This window comes from Lissotriton helveticus, chromosome 1_1, assembly GCF_964261635.1.
Source record: "Lissotriton helveticus chromosome 1_1, aLisHel1.1, whole genome shotgun sequence".
Classification (NCBI taxonomy): domain Eukaryota; kingdom Metazoa; phylum Chordata; class Amphibia; order Caudata; family Salamandridae; genus Lissotriton; species Lissotriton helveticus.
In genome coordinates this window covers 1,913,710,793-1,913,725,531 of record NC_136057.1, presented here as the reverse complement: position 1 = coordinate 1,913,725,531, position 14,739 = coordinate 1,913,710,793, and the positions used below count along the sequence as shown (strand labels likewise).

The 14,739-nt window shown below is 41.9% G+C and overlaps 1 long non-coding RNA gene across 5 annotated transcripts in view; it reads left to right on the top strand.

Annotated features, from left to right (window-relative positions):
- LOC144754901 (uncharacterized) overlaps positions 1-2,717 on the top strand; it is a 250,812-nt gene extending 248,095 nt beyond the window's left edge. For all 5 annotated transcript variants that reach the window (XR_013594789.1, XR_013594787.1, XR_013594786.1 and 2 more), the window contains exon 5: positions 2,502-2,717. This is a non-coding gene — a long non-coding RNA (uncharacterized LOC144754901). The remainder of the gene's footprint in view (positions 1-2,501) is intronic.
- The last annotated feature ends 12,022 nt before the right edge of the window (positions 2,718-14,739 follow it).

Sequence of the window (14,739 nt, the reverse complement as noted above, 5' to 3'; positions counted from 1 at the left end):
AGCGCTTATTTTTGGCTTACAAAATGATTTATTAAAGTGAGCATTAAGCAGTATTGTTAGTGGCTTTAGATTTGGGCCTTACCTGCAGAGTTGAACAGGAACTATAGAGTGTGGATTGAGCCTGTCTGTATCCAAGGAGATTCTGACTTCAGGAGCAGATTCTTGCTCCCTGCCCACCAGTTTGTGTTTACCGTCACAAGCCCCTAATATAGTTTCCTACTGTTTGTTGCATCTGAGCTCCGATTGGTTCCCAGGTCTAGGGTTTCTATTGGATTTAGGGCTTAGGGTTAAAGTTCTGATTGGCTGATAGGTCTTGGGTTCTGATTGGTATACCCAAAGAGAGTGGAATGAGGTGTGCAACTTATAATAATTTGAAGGTAATGGATACATTGTAAATGAAAGTTATAACTATAATTGTAGAATGTTAAATGTTTAAGCTTGTATGGGGAAAATACTTTTCCTAACTATAACTAAGCTTTAACCTTTCTTTTCTCATTAAATTTCAATGTTTTTTTAAACATTTTTAATAAAAATGTGTTTTAAATCGTAGAGTCCAGTTTTGCGAGTGGAGAGCTGCTATGTGGAGTGTTGTACAGTACAGTGGAAGAGAGTCTCATAGAGTGGAGTGCTGAGTTATATAGTGGAGTGGTGCATTTTAGGGAGAAATTGAGTGGCATGCCGTTGAGTTTCATACAGTGTAGTACAGTGGGCTAGAGTGGATGGGCATACAGTGGAGTAGAGTGTTGGACAGTGGAATGACGACGTAGAGCAGAGTATGGTACAGTGGTGTAGAGTGCGATAAAGTGTAGTAGAGTGGAGTATAGAGGAGTGAAGTTCACTGGAGTAGGGTACTGTAAAGTGGAGTAAAGTGTCAGGGAATGGAATGGCGTGTCATAGAACCCCCTGTTTTTGTTTTTTGTAAATCGCTCTGATATCTGCAAAGATCTTGTTCGCGCTATATAAAACTTTTAAAATAAAATAAAATAAATAAATAGACTATAGTGGCTTGGAGTGCAGTAGAATGGAGTGGTGTAGTGTACAGACCAGTAAAATGTCATAAATTGGAGTACTGTGTTGTACATTAGAGTGTAGTGGATTATTGTACCGTCCTGGCAAGTGAGGTAGACTGCAGTAGATTAGAGTCGCATACAGTCTGGTTGAGTTTGTAGAGCGGAGTGGTGTACAGTACAGTACAGTGTTGTTGAGTTTGGTAGAGTGGATTGGCATACAGCGTTATAGAGTACAATGGAATAAAGTGGCATGGAGTGGAGTGGCATACAGTGGAGTAGTGTAGTAGAGTGGAGTACTGTATCATAGAGTAGAGCAGAGTTAAGTGGGGTGCAGTGGCATATAAATAGTTGCATACAGTGTAGTATAGTGGACTAGAGTATCGTAGAGCGGCACAGAGTGGAGTAGTATACTGTACAGTGGCATACAGTATAGTACAGTGTTATACAGTGGCGTGTAGGGGTATAGACAGGAGAAAAGTTTTAGAGTGTGGCATACAATGTAGTAGAGTGTAATGAAGTGAAGCTGGATAGAGTACAATGGTGTGTCAAACAATGTAGCTGTGTAGATTGGATTGTTGTATAGTAGCGTAGAGTGAGGTAAAGTCTCGTACAGTGGAGTAGAGTCAAGTGGAGCAGCGTAAAATAGTGTGGGATAAAGTACAATAAAGTGTATTGGTGTGTCGTAGAGTGGCATGGAGTGTAGTGGCATAGCGTAGGTATTAAACTGTTATAAATTGGAGTGGGGTCTCGTACAGTAGAGTGGATTGCTGTGTCATATAGAAAAGTGTTGAATATTAGAATACAGGGTTGTACAATGGAGTGTACGGCACAGAATGGAGAAGTAGACGTTTTATCATAATCCGATCACTGATGGGCTGTATCTTTATATAAATTCAGGTGAGACTATGTACAGTCCTAATTAGATATTTTCAACTGTTGATATTATCTTTCTTAGTTCTTTTAAAAGCTAAAGACGGAATTGTTAGATCAAGACGAATTATTGTAGAAAATATGAATAGGTATTAACTGTGGCAATCAATGAAAGCATCCCAATGTTATTGTATATATCCAAAGGGAGAATCTTATATGTTACCTATAGATGAGAATTAGGTCTATTGTAGTTACATAGCATTACAGCACTTAGTGATATAAAATGTTGATGTATTCCGACTAATCCAAACACTTAGTAGGGCATATCCACATCTAAATTAACGTTTAACCTCTCAATCCTGGAATTGCCCACATTTAAAAACCATATTTGCTATTCCATATCCAAAGTCTTAAGCTGTTATCTTCTGTGGTAAGGTTTATGCCAGAACATCTCTTTCGTTGCAAAGCACATGTCAGAATATTTCTCTTTATGTACACACTCAAAACGGCTTTTTGTCTTTATAAATAAGAACTATTACAATGATTAGACCAGCAATTTACTACTGTTTAATAATATTATATGGCGAATGTTTTTTATCAAAAATGTTTATTGTATTGTAGATTATAAATTTGATGGTACTCTCCTGACGAAGGCACCTAGTGTCGAAACGCTTCGAAGAAATCGTCTCTACCTCAACTTTATGAAATCTTTTTCATGTATTTTATGTATCTTGATTGTACTGTTATTTGTGCTGAAAATATACATATGTTTTTTATATAATTTTTATCAATGTACATTTGAAAATTATTAAAAATCTTGTTTGTTTTTATACTATACATTCTCCTTAGTCTAGTGTTGTTTCTGATTTGCTGGTTTTCATTGTATTGTTAAGTTTCTAGTTTTGCCTGGGTTGTTACTTAAAAATCAAGGGGGAAGGATCACTTGTCCTGCATAACCAGGGTATGCAGGTCGGTACGTTGTGTCTCACAAATTAAAAGAGCCTCATTCACGTGTATTCTGGGTATTTGTAGCGGTATATGTTGTCTCCCCGCTTTAGTACACGTGTGTGCATAATCCTTTGGTCAGTTTTTATGCACCCTCCACCTGGAGGATTTGCCCTTGGTTATAACTGTAGTGACCAGGAATAGTGAAGTGATAGGGGAATTTAAAACTTAAAATACCCGTACAGCCAGGTATTCAATTTTATTAGATCTGGATTCGGGTAGTTCAATACAGCGATAAGTGTGCCGCTCTGGAATGATTAGGAATTCAAGCGCACTGCAAGTGTGGATCTTAAAAAGTGGTCGACATGTTTCAGCCTTGTCGCCTATATAGGTCAGTTGGCTTTCTTCAGGACCAGTGCAGAGTGAAAGGGTGAGGTGAGAGTTATTAATGAAAAAATAATGAAAAAACCTGTTTTAGGTAGTCCTCGGTATCATTGTACCTATTGGGAGGAATTTTACATACAAAACATACAAGGGTAGAGAGAGGGACAAAAGACACAACAGTATGTACACATAGTCAACAAGTTAAAAAAGCAATACTATGGCGCAGGCTCATACTCTTGAAAGGTGTCAACTCATTCATTCTCATGCCTGTTGGTGATGATTTCAAAAAGGGGGTGGTGATGGACAGAGCATCTGAGTTAATCAGAACACTCCTACCCAGTCAACAGATCAGGGCTTGATCCATCACCGTTTTTTCGCTCACTGCACCATCCCAGTTCAGAACCTGGCTATATGCAAATTAGTCTGTCCCTGGCCCAGTGCATCATGGGAACAGGGCAGACCAAACTACCAAGCCAATTCTTCACTGGAAAGGAAACAAGCTTCCGGGGACCGGTTTCTGGCATTACAGCCGTCTTCGGCCCGGCTTGCTTGAATCCTGAGTGGCAGTGAGCAAGGGACTCATGTCTGAGCATACCCTTCCACACTTATGGTGGCCAAATTAATTTCAAAAAGGGGGTGGTGATGGACAGAGCATCTGAGTTAATCAGAACACTCCTACCCAGTCAACAGATCAGGGCTTGGTCCATCACCGTTTTTTAGCTCACTGCACCATCCCAGTTCAGAACCTGGCTATATGCAGGATTCAAGCAAGCCGGACCGAAGACGGCTGTAATGCCAGAAACCGGTCCCCGGAAGCTTGTTTCCTTTCCAGTAAAGAATTGGCTTGGTAGTTTGGTCTGCCCTGTTCCCATGATGCACTGGGCCAGGGTCAGACTAATTTGCATGTAGCCAGGTTCTGAACTGGGATGGTGCAGTGAGCTAAAAAACGGTGATGGATCAAGCCCTGATCTTTTGACTGGGTAGAAGTGTTCTGCTTAATTCAGATACTCTGTCCATCACCACCCCCTTTTTGAATCGTGTTGGTGATGATGGCATGCAGAGAAAGTATCATACGATCTCATAAAGTAAAGTAATGTGAACTGTGTTGATCGGGCCACAACTTATATTGTACCTGGCTCTAAGGCGGTGCTAGTGAGGAGGTGCACCCCAGGCATAAGACTTGATGTCCCGTTTAATCTAAAAACAGAACCTCGCGTGTGGACACTGACTAACTCTCTGGCTTAGAGCGTGGTTAGGTGATTCGACGCGATGATGGTGGTGATTAAGGTGCACTGTTCTGTGCTACGAGCATACTTCGAGTTTAGTCAGAAACGTATATAGTTAACGAGAGTCGGATGCCGCGAGTCGGGTGCCGCGATATTTGGGTCATTAAGTGATGGTGGTAGTAATTATACTACGAATTTAGTAAGGGTGAAGACACCTAGCAAAAGTCGGGTGCCGCGGTATTAAGAGTGCTGGCTCTAGGCGTTTGTATTAGTTAAAGCGTTGAGCGCATACTATCTCGTGCACTTTAAAATCTATATTGAGGGCACCTACCTGAGAAAGTGCGTTTGTGCACCTCTTCGGGTCAGGGGCAGGGAGGGAATGCCTATCTGTCGAGAATGAGAGACTCTTAGGTATAATACTAGAAATAACTCACTGTTTAGACGGCAAACGGCATTACTGCTGGTACCTGTGGCGTGACTCCTTCCTGCATAGCTTGTGCTATCGCTGCCACTTCTCACCCGGAAATGCTATAGTTCGCTTCCCGTGTTAGATATGGTTGTCATTAGAAATAGTAGAGATACTGTGACCTTATTGTGCGCAATTCGATTCAAAAAGCGTATTTCGAAACTCGAAATACACTGCTCAATTGTGTGTTCTCAAGAGCGATTCTTAAATAGCAATTATTAAACTCAAAATTGATTAAAACGAATGAATTATTAAACTCAAAATTGATTAAAAAGAATCGTGAGGGTTAAGACAGTATCTCAAAATAGACAGCTGGGAAGATTATAATAATAATGTATATTAGTGAGGTGCCATAGTTCTAGTTGTGCTCATAATTCACTGTAAGTTTCTTTTGAAGTATAGTGTTTGCTCAAGGATCAGCAGTCATTATTCATAAATGGCTATGAGGAATGTGGATCTGGACTCATTGTAGGGATATTTGATTATCTATTAAGGCTCAACCAGGGTATATTGTCGTTCAGGCCCATGGAGTCCGTTTTCAATCTATGTATCCAGCGTTGTTCTTTTTCAAAAAGAATTTTCGCTGCGTTCCGGTCTTTTATGTCAATTGTCTCCAAAATGACCCATTGGAGATCAGTTACAGTGTGGCCTGCTTCCAGGTAGTGGGTTGACATTTTGGTGGTACTTTTTTTGCAATGTATATTGCTCCGGTGCTCGCAGAGTCTTTGCTTTGCTTTCCTACAGGTCATGCCGATGTAACGCATATGACACGGGCATGTGATCATATAGATCACATGACTAGTTTTGCAGTTGGTAGGTCTCCTTATGGTCCACATAAGGTTGGGTAGTAGTTGTATTTCTTTGGTTGGCTTGGTGAGACTGCAGACCGAGCACGTAACACAAGGGAAATGTCCTGTTACTGGTGGATTATCCCATAGACCAGTTCTTTCTCTGGATATTTTAGGAGGGGGTCTTGTGTGGACCAGAAGATCTTTCAGGTTGCGGCTCCTTCTATTTGCAAACCTAGGTTTTTGCCAGGTTAGGGTGTTAGATGTTAGAATCCTCCAATTTTTCTGAATGATTTTCTTAATCTGATTCGTCACAGGGCTGTAAGTGGTGACGCAAGTGATGGTGTCTTCTTGTGATTGTTTTTGTGTTGTTTCTAGTAGGGATTTCCTAGGTTGGTTACGCGCTCTCTTTTTGCATTTGTTAATCACAGATGGTGGGTAGTCGCGTACCTTAAGTTTTTCACACAGGTCATCGGCTTGTTTCTTGTAGTCAGAGGTTTTACTACAATTCCTCCTCAGTCTGAGGAATTGGCTGTATGGAAGGTTTTCACGAAGTGGGCGCGGGTGAAAACTGTTGAAGGAGAGTAGGCTGTTTTTGGCTGTAGGTTTGAAAAAAGTTCGAGTTTGTAAGGTGTTGTTTTCAGCAAACAGGTTGATATCCAGGAAGTCAAGGCTCTGGTTATTAGCCGTGTAGGTAAATTTGAGGCAGTCATCCAATGAATTTATCCATATGTGGCCCTGCAAGCTTGCAGCATCTCATTCCCATATCAACAGAATATCGTCGATATATCTTTTCCAAAAAAGGATTCGACTGAGGTAGGGATTATTTTCGTTGTGGATGTGATTGCTCTCAAAAGTACTGACGTAGAGCCCTGCCACGCTGGGGGCAAATGTACTCCCCATCGAGGTCCTGTGGCACTGGAGGTAGAGCGTATCTTTGTATTGAAAAGAATTTTCTGTTAGGGCAAGTCTGCAGCACTCCAGAACAAAATGTCTCGGTGTGTTATGGTGCCAAGTTGTGTTGAATAGTATAGTATTGGTTGTTACTTGTCAATATACGGCATAGAATTTAGTACAGCATTGGACAGTTGAGTGTACGGGGATAGAGTGGTGTAAAATGTTGTGGAGTGCCATAAAGTGTGGTTGACTTTATATAGAGTGGAAAAGAGTGTCATACAGTGGAGCGGAGTAGAATTGAGTGGTGTACACTGTAGTGGCGTAGAGTGGATTACCGTAACCTTCAGTAGCATGTAGTGTAATCACATTCAGTGAAATACTTGCAGCGAAGTTAAAAATAGTGGAGGGACATACAGTGGAATAGCATAGAGAGGAGTGGTGTAGAGTGGAGTGGGGTACAGTGGATTAGCGTAGAGTTGAAGTGGCATAGCATAGAGTTGATGAAACTGTTATAAATTGAAGTGCCGCCTGATACAGTAGAGTGGAGCCCTGTGTTGTACAGTGCTAGAAACTGTCCTAGAGTGGAGTAGAGTGTTGTACAATATAGTTTATGAGCATAGAGTTGAGTACAAAAAAGGACAGTGGACTGTACAGGAATAGAGTAGAGTAGAGTCCAAAAGAGTGGCATAGAATGTAGGAGAGTTTTGTAGAGTGGAGTTATATAGAGTGGAGGAGAGTACACTGGTGTGGCATAAAGTGGAGTAGTGTACAGTGGAGTGGAATAGAGTAGTGTGGAGTGGTGTAGAGTGGAGTAGTGTACAGTGGAGTAGTGTACATTGGAGTTGCACAGACTGGAGAGGCGTACAGTGGAGTGGCGTACAGTGTAATAACGTATAGTGAAGTGGTGTAAAGTGGAGTGGTGTATTGTGAGGTGGAGTAGAGTGTAATAGCATACAGTGGAGTGGGGTAGAGTGGAATGCCATACAGTAGAGTAGTAAAGATTGAAGTTGCATATAGTGTAATAGCGTAGAGTGGAGTGGCGTAGAGCGGAATAACCCAGAGTGGATTACAGTGGAGTGACATAGAGTTGAATAGCTTAGAGTGGAATATTATAGAGCGGAGTGGTGTACAATGGAGCGCTGTAGAGTGGATTGGCATACAGTCTAGTGGGGTACAGTGGAATAGCGTATAGTGGAGTGGCATAGAGAGGAGTGGCTTTCAAGGGACTAGTGGTGAATGGAGTGGTGTGGAGTGGAGTGGCGTGCCCTGGAGTGGAGTAGTGCATAGTGGAGTGGAGTAGAGTGGAATAGCGCAGAGTGGAGTGGTGCACAGTGGAGTAGTGCAAAGTGGAATAGCGTATAGTAGAGTAGCGTATAGTATCATGGCGTACAGTGAAGTGGTGTAGACTGGCATAGGGTACAGTGAACTGGGTAAAGTTCAGTATCAGATAGTCCTAGCATGTAGTTCAAGCCTACAAAGCTCTCTACAACATAGGACCAGCATACATGGACCACCGCCTCGCATTCCTCCTACCCGCCAGACAACTCTGTTTCACCCATCGCGCCTAGCCTTCTACCCAGGATCCGCAAGACTAGACCCAGAGGAAGTTCCATCTCCTACCTTGCTGCCAAGACCTGGAATACCCTGCCCCTCCACCTCAGGCAATCCAATTCAAGAAAGACCTCAAGACCTGGCTTTTCGAATGATCCACACCCAGAAGGAACAGCAGCCACCCCCCCCTTCCAGCGCCTTGAGACCCTCATGTGTGAGTAGTCATGCTTTACAAACCTGATTGAGTGATTGTAATAGCATACAGTGGAGTGGCATCCAATGGAATAACATAGGATGGTGTGGCATAGAGTGGAGTGACATTATTGGAATGGTATAGAGTGCAATAGCATATATTGCAGTGGCATACAATGAAATGGCATTCAGTGTATTTTTGTACTGTGGAGTGGCATACAGTAGAATAGCATACAGGGGAGTGGCGTACAGTGGATTGACGTATTGTGGAATAGCATATACTGGAGTAGGGTACAGTGGAGTGGCATACATTGAAGTGGTGTAGATTGAAGTTGCCTACAGTGTAAAATTGTAAAGTAGAGGTGTGTAGAGTATAATAGCATAGAGTGGAGTGGCATAGAGTGTAGTGTTGTAAAGTGGAGTGGCATTAAGTGTAATAGTGTATAGTGAAGTAGTGTACAGTGGAGTGATGTACAGTGAAGTGGTATACAGTGGAGTGGGGTAGAGTGTAATAGCATGCAGTGGAGTGGCATTCATTAGAGTGGCACCCACTGGAATAGCGTAGAATTAAGTCATGTAGAGGGGAGTGCCAAAGACTGGAATGGTGTAGAGTGGAGTAGTGTACCGTGGAGTGGCATACAGTGGAATAGCGTATAGTGGAGTGTTGTAGAGTGGGGTGGCATACAGTGGAATAGCGTATAGTGGAGTGGCATGCAGTGGAAGGGCGCACAGTTGAATAGCGCACAATGGAATAGCGTATAGTGGAGTAGCGGCCAATGGAGTGGCGTACAGTGGAGTGACGGAGACTGGAGTGGCATTGAGTGGAGGTGCATACAGTGTAAGAGCATAGAGGGTAGTGGCATACAACGGAGTTGCAGACAGTGTAATAGTGTAGAGTGAAGTGGCAGAGAGTGGAATCTCGTACAGTGAAGAGGTGTAGAATAGAGTGGCGTAGAGTGGAATAGCATATAGTGGAGTGGGGTACAGTGGCGTGGCGGATGTATGTTCAATTTAGCATCAATGTTGATTATGATGTGCAGAGTAAGGCAAAACAGCGAATTGCATCTCTCCAGATTTACCAACCATCTCAGGACCACACATAGTGGACTTGCGTTGCTTTGTAAATCTGTCTTAAGTATTGCGTTGCCCATGTGGCACCATGCGTCGCAATCCAATAATACAGCTAGGTCTTAGTTATATTTTGGGCCTTACTACTTCCAGTAGCAAGAAGAATCATCTACATAGTCTAATATACATTGATGTAAAACTCCATCACAATCCATTCAGACGTTTTGCTGCTACGTGAAATATTTCTATGTAAAACACATTGAGTGCAAGTGTGTTTTGGGCCAACCTTTATATTTTGCACCCACTTGATTAAATTCTGCCAAACTTTCCTTCCTTCTCCAATGTAACGGGTGCAAAAGAGCTGCAAAATTTTGTGAAGATTCGTCAAACGGGTGAAAAGTTATAAAGGACAAAAATCAGAGAAATTCCTAACTCTGGTAACCTTAAATATAACTACAGAGTGGCTACAGTGGCTCTGTGATCTACCTGTGTATATATATATATATATAAAAGCTCATTTTTTCTCCCAATTTCACATAGAGAAAATACCGCACTCTGGGTGGGGGGGCTTACATAACGCTTTTAATGGCAAAAAAGCAAAGAACAGACGTTTCGGCACTAAGCCTTCCTCTGTGTTACCGTTACATGTGTACAACAATGTTTATAAAGCATTTGTTCAAACATCACGGCAGAGCAACAAACATTGAAAGGGGACTAAATGCCTCTAGCAAATTCAGACGCCATTTTGTAGAGGCTTCACATCTACCATTCTATCTATGCCGATCATAGTATAGGCTTGGTTGATGGTGATTTTAATGTGATTACAAAATAAAGTGAAATATAATGAGGATTATTAGGCACATAGATGCGCTTAAATCCTATACTTAGTATTTGCTACAGTTTAATTATTTTGTCACTCACAAATTTCATCTCGCCGTGTATCGGCTGGTGTCCCCTTTATAAATGTCACTTGTATACTGCCACCATACTTTCAGAATTCATACTTTATGCACCTGTCTAGCGAAACTGTACATAGAACATCAACAAATATAGATCATAACCATCCCTAGGGATACATTCAGCATTCTATCTTTGAGTCTCAAAACCCAATTGAAAGATTTTTTGTTGATGGTTATAATTCTTCTAAAAGGCACATTTGATTTTCCTTAAATGGCAAAAAATAATAAATACATATATACACAAATAGATCAACAGCCGTTGTCTACTTAACTCATCATATTTGGCGCAGAGATAAACATCTAGATAGAAAAATTAACAGTCGTCATCTACTTGATTTTTAACTTCAATTCATTCAGTAGTGGGATCTTATATCTTACTTTTCTTCTCTTCCACTTATTTTAATTATCTACCTAGGTGAACCCCTTGTTCCTCCCCGTAATTCAGTCCTATAGGGTATTTAGTTGAGAGATCAATGATATATCTCGATTCTAAGCGTCTCAAAGTTCGGAGTCTGTCTCCTCCACGAGGGTTTGCTGGGACCGAGTCCAAGCCAAAATACTGTAGCTTGGTTCTGTCCCTGCAATGAAACTCCGCAAAGTGGCGTGCCACAGGATATGCGGGATCAGCCTTTTCAATTGCTCTCTGATGTTCCAAGATTCTGATCTTTAACTGGTGGATCGTACTGCCAATATATTTTAGGCCGCAAGGGCACACTAGACAGTATACCGCATGTGTGGTACTGCATGTCAAGAATTTCGAGATAGCCTTTGTCATACCAGTGTCCGGTACAATATAGTTTAGGACTCTTTTACTTTGTGCGCAGGCCTTACATCGACTGCAAGGAAAGAAGCCCCTCATCTCTCTGAGAGTTTTAGATTTTTGTTGTACAGTCCCTAGATGACTCTTTACCAGCATATCCTTAAGCGATCTCGCTTTCCTAAATGTCACTAGGGGATAAGATGGAATATCCTCCTTTATGACATTATCTGTTTTCAAAATGGACCAGTGTTTTTTTAGGAGTTTTTTCAGATAATTCGACTCCGTAGAATATGGAGTGACCATTCTAAATTTACCCTCATTTTGACTGTTACCATTGCTACTCTTTCTTCTTCCATCCATGAGAAGTTTCTCCCTCGGAATCCGTCTAACTTTCTGTAAAGCTTTTTCTAAAAGTGCGCAGTCATACCCTCTCACAGTAAATCTTGCCACACTTTCAGATGCTGCTCCCTCAAAGTCTTCCTCTCTTGTACAGTTTCTTTTTAACCGGAGGAACTCTCCGTAGGGTATGCTCTGTATTAATTTGGTTGGATGGCTGCTCCTAGCAAAGAGAACTGAATTCCCCGCTGTAGTTTTTCGGAAAAGTGCAGTTTGTACGGCATTATTTTCAATAAATACGCGTCCAGATATTCCGCTGCCACCGGACTCACTGTTCCTGAAAAGTGGAGATTTAAATTGTTTTCATTGAGCACCTTGATGTATTCATTGGCCGATGCCTGTGTGCTTTGCCATACAATGAATAGTTCGTCAATGTACCTATGCCATTGCACCATCCTGCCTGTCTCACTGCCCTCCACGGTTCTGGGCACCTGCTCCTCCCACCAGCCAACGAAAAGATTTGCATAGCTGGGGGCAAAGCAGGTGCCCATCGCCGTTCCAGAGGTTTGTTTGTAAAATTGATTTTCAAATAGAAAGATGTCATTTCTCAGGCAAAAAACTACGCATTCCAATAACATTTGGTTATGTAGTGCAAATCTCATTTGACGCTTCTCAAGGTAAAATTGTACTGCTTTCAAACCTAATGCATGACCTATACAGGTGTATAGGCTTGTGATATCAAGTACAATCATCATGTAGCTAGGGTCCCATTTCAAAGAGGATATTTTGTTAAGGAAGTGCTTGGTATCTTTTGTATAAGAGTCCAATTGTGCAACCAAAGGAAACAAAAAATAATCAATACATTTGGATAAATGTTCTGTAAGACTGCCCATTGATGATATTATCAGTCTTCCCGGTGGGTCCACCTTGTTTTTATGTAGTTTCGGAATGTGGTAAAATGTAGGGATGACAAGATGGTTTATGCGGAGAAATAAATGTTCTTCTGTCCCTAACATTGATTTTGTGTACCACTTATTGATGAGTTGGTCATATGATTTTATACTGTTCTGGTACACTTGATCAGTAGTTTTTTCATAATATCTTACATCCGATAACTGTCGTAAGGCCTCTGTACAGTACTTCGTTCTTGTTTGTACTACAACGTTCCCACCTTTATCTGATGGTTTTATTATCCGGGTCTTGTCATTCATTAGGTGTTTTATCACTGCTCTTTCAACCGAGTTGATGTTGTCTCTGGATATGTTGGTTTTTCCTTGATTTGGTCTAAATTTAATCAGATCATTCACTACAGCCTCCGAAAAGACGTTGATTGCATCGTGTGGCATCTGCGGATTGAATGTTGAAATCGGTTTGAACGGACTCTCGTCCCGATCTTGATCAATACCAGCAGATGCTGCTCTCTCTGCAATAGATGCTTCAATACTGATGTTGTCCTCTCCTTCCGTTCTTAAATTCTCCAGAGTTTCAATTCCCGGGAGATGTTTTACTGATAAGGCATCTGTAGCGGTGATTCTGAGTGATGTACTTTTGGGATTCCTTAAGTTAGATCTTAATTTGAAATATTTGTGCAGCTTGAGTTTCCTGGTAAAGTTGAAGAGATCTATTCTGGTCTGTGTGTATTCCAGTTTTTTTGGAAGGACAAAATGTTAAACCTAGACTCAGAACCTTTGTTTCTTCATTGGTTAAGGGTAGGTCCGTCAAGTTGACAACTGTGAGGTTAGTCGCCTCTATTGCCGCTTGTGTGTTGTTTTCTTCTTGTTTCGGGTTCCCCATGCTTTCGTTCTTCGTTTTCTGGCCTCCGCCTGCTCTGCAGGTTCGTCTGGGTCCCTTTCTGGGGGCTTGTTTCCCCCCCCCGCAGCCATGATTGGCGGATATTCTGGAACTCGTCGTGAAAAGGGATCCTGTTTTTATTTACTCTCTTTACTATGTTTTCGTCACCGGACTCATTTTAGGTTAGATCTGATTCCGAAGTTTTGATTCTTGATGTTGTACTTTGCTTTATTCTTTGATTAAATTCTTTTCTCGGCGCATCAAACTTTCGAGCAAAAGTCAGGACTCTTACTTGAAGATAGTCATTTTCATCTCTGACGAATTTTTCTTGTTTTCTCATTTTCATTTTCTGCTCATATTTCAATAATCTGGTCTTCATTTGCCCTTTGAGATCTTCCACACACGTAGTATTTTCTTCCTTTGACAATTCTTCTTCCATTTTAGTGATCTCCTCTAACGCCTTTGCTCTGTCACTCCATGCATATTTCACCAGCATTCCTAATGTTCCTCGGCAGTAGGAAGCAGTGTGTTCTGCCCAGTCTGTGAGGAGTTGTGGGTCTGGGTTTTCGTAGGAGGGCACAGTATACACCCTCAGCCCTCTTGGCACCCTTCCCTCCTCAATGTAACTTTGAAGGCTTGTTGCTTCCCACCATTTTTGAACTGCACGTTCGTGCAGCCTTTCAAGTTTGAACATAATGTCACTCAATTTTCCATTGGTTGCCGCTGCTGCGGGTATTTGCTGTCGTATTTCTGTGCCTTGTGACTTGAAAATGTCTTTCGCCACCTCGCGGCGTTCAGTTTCCCTAGACATGTTGTTATTTATGTCGTATTACACTCGTTGCCTTAAAGCCTTTTCGAAGCTCCCTTACACCTCACGCCTTACCGCTGCATTTCCGCTCATAATATTTGATAGAAAAGGGATGAAAGGGAGGAATCAGCTCCCGGACTCACCACTTTCTGGCGCTTTCTTGCGTATACGTCGAACAGCCTGGTCCGAAGTTTGACACTCGCGCCACTTATTTTCCCGTTGTTGTGCTTTTTCGTTTCTCCGATCGGAGGTGGCGGTGTTGCACTGTGACTAATCAACGCTCCATTGTCACTCCCACTGCCAGTGCACTCTTCTCAGGCGGGTGCGGTCACGGTCGTGACCAACCGTTCAAATTAAAGCTTGTTTTTTCTCCCAATTTCACATAGAGAAAATACCGCACTCTGGGTGGGGGGGCGCACATAAGGCTTTTAATTGCAAAAAAGCAAAGAACAGACGTTTCGGCACTAAGCCTCCCCCTGTGTTACCGTTACATGTGTACAACAATGTTTATAAAGCATTTGTTCAAACATCACGGCAGAGCAACAGACATTGAAAGGGGACTAAATGCCTCTAGCAAATTCAGACGCCATTTTGTAGAGGCTTCACATCTACCATTCTATCTATGCCGATCATAGTATAGGCTTGGTTGATGGTGATTTTAATGTGATTACAAAATAAAGTGAAATAT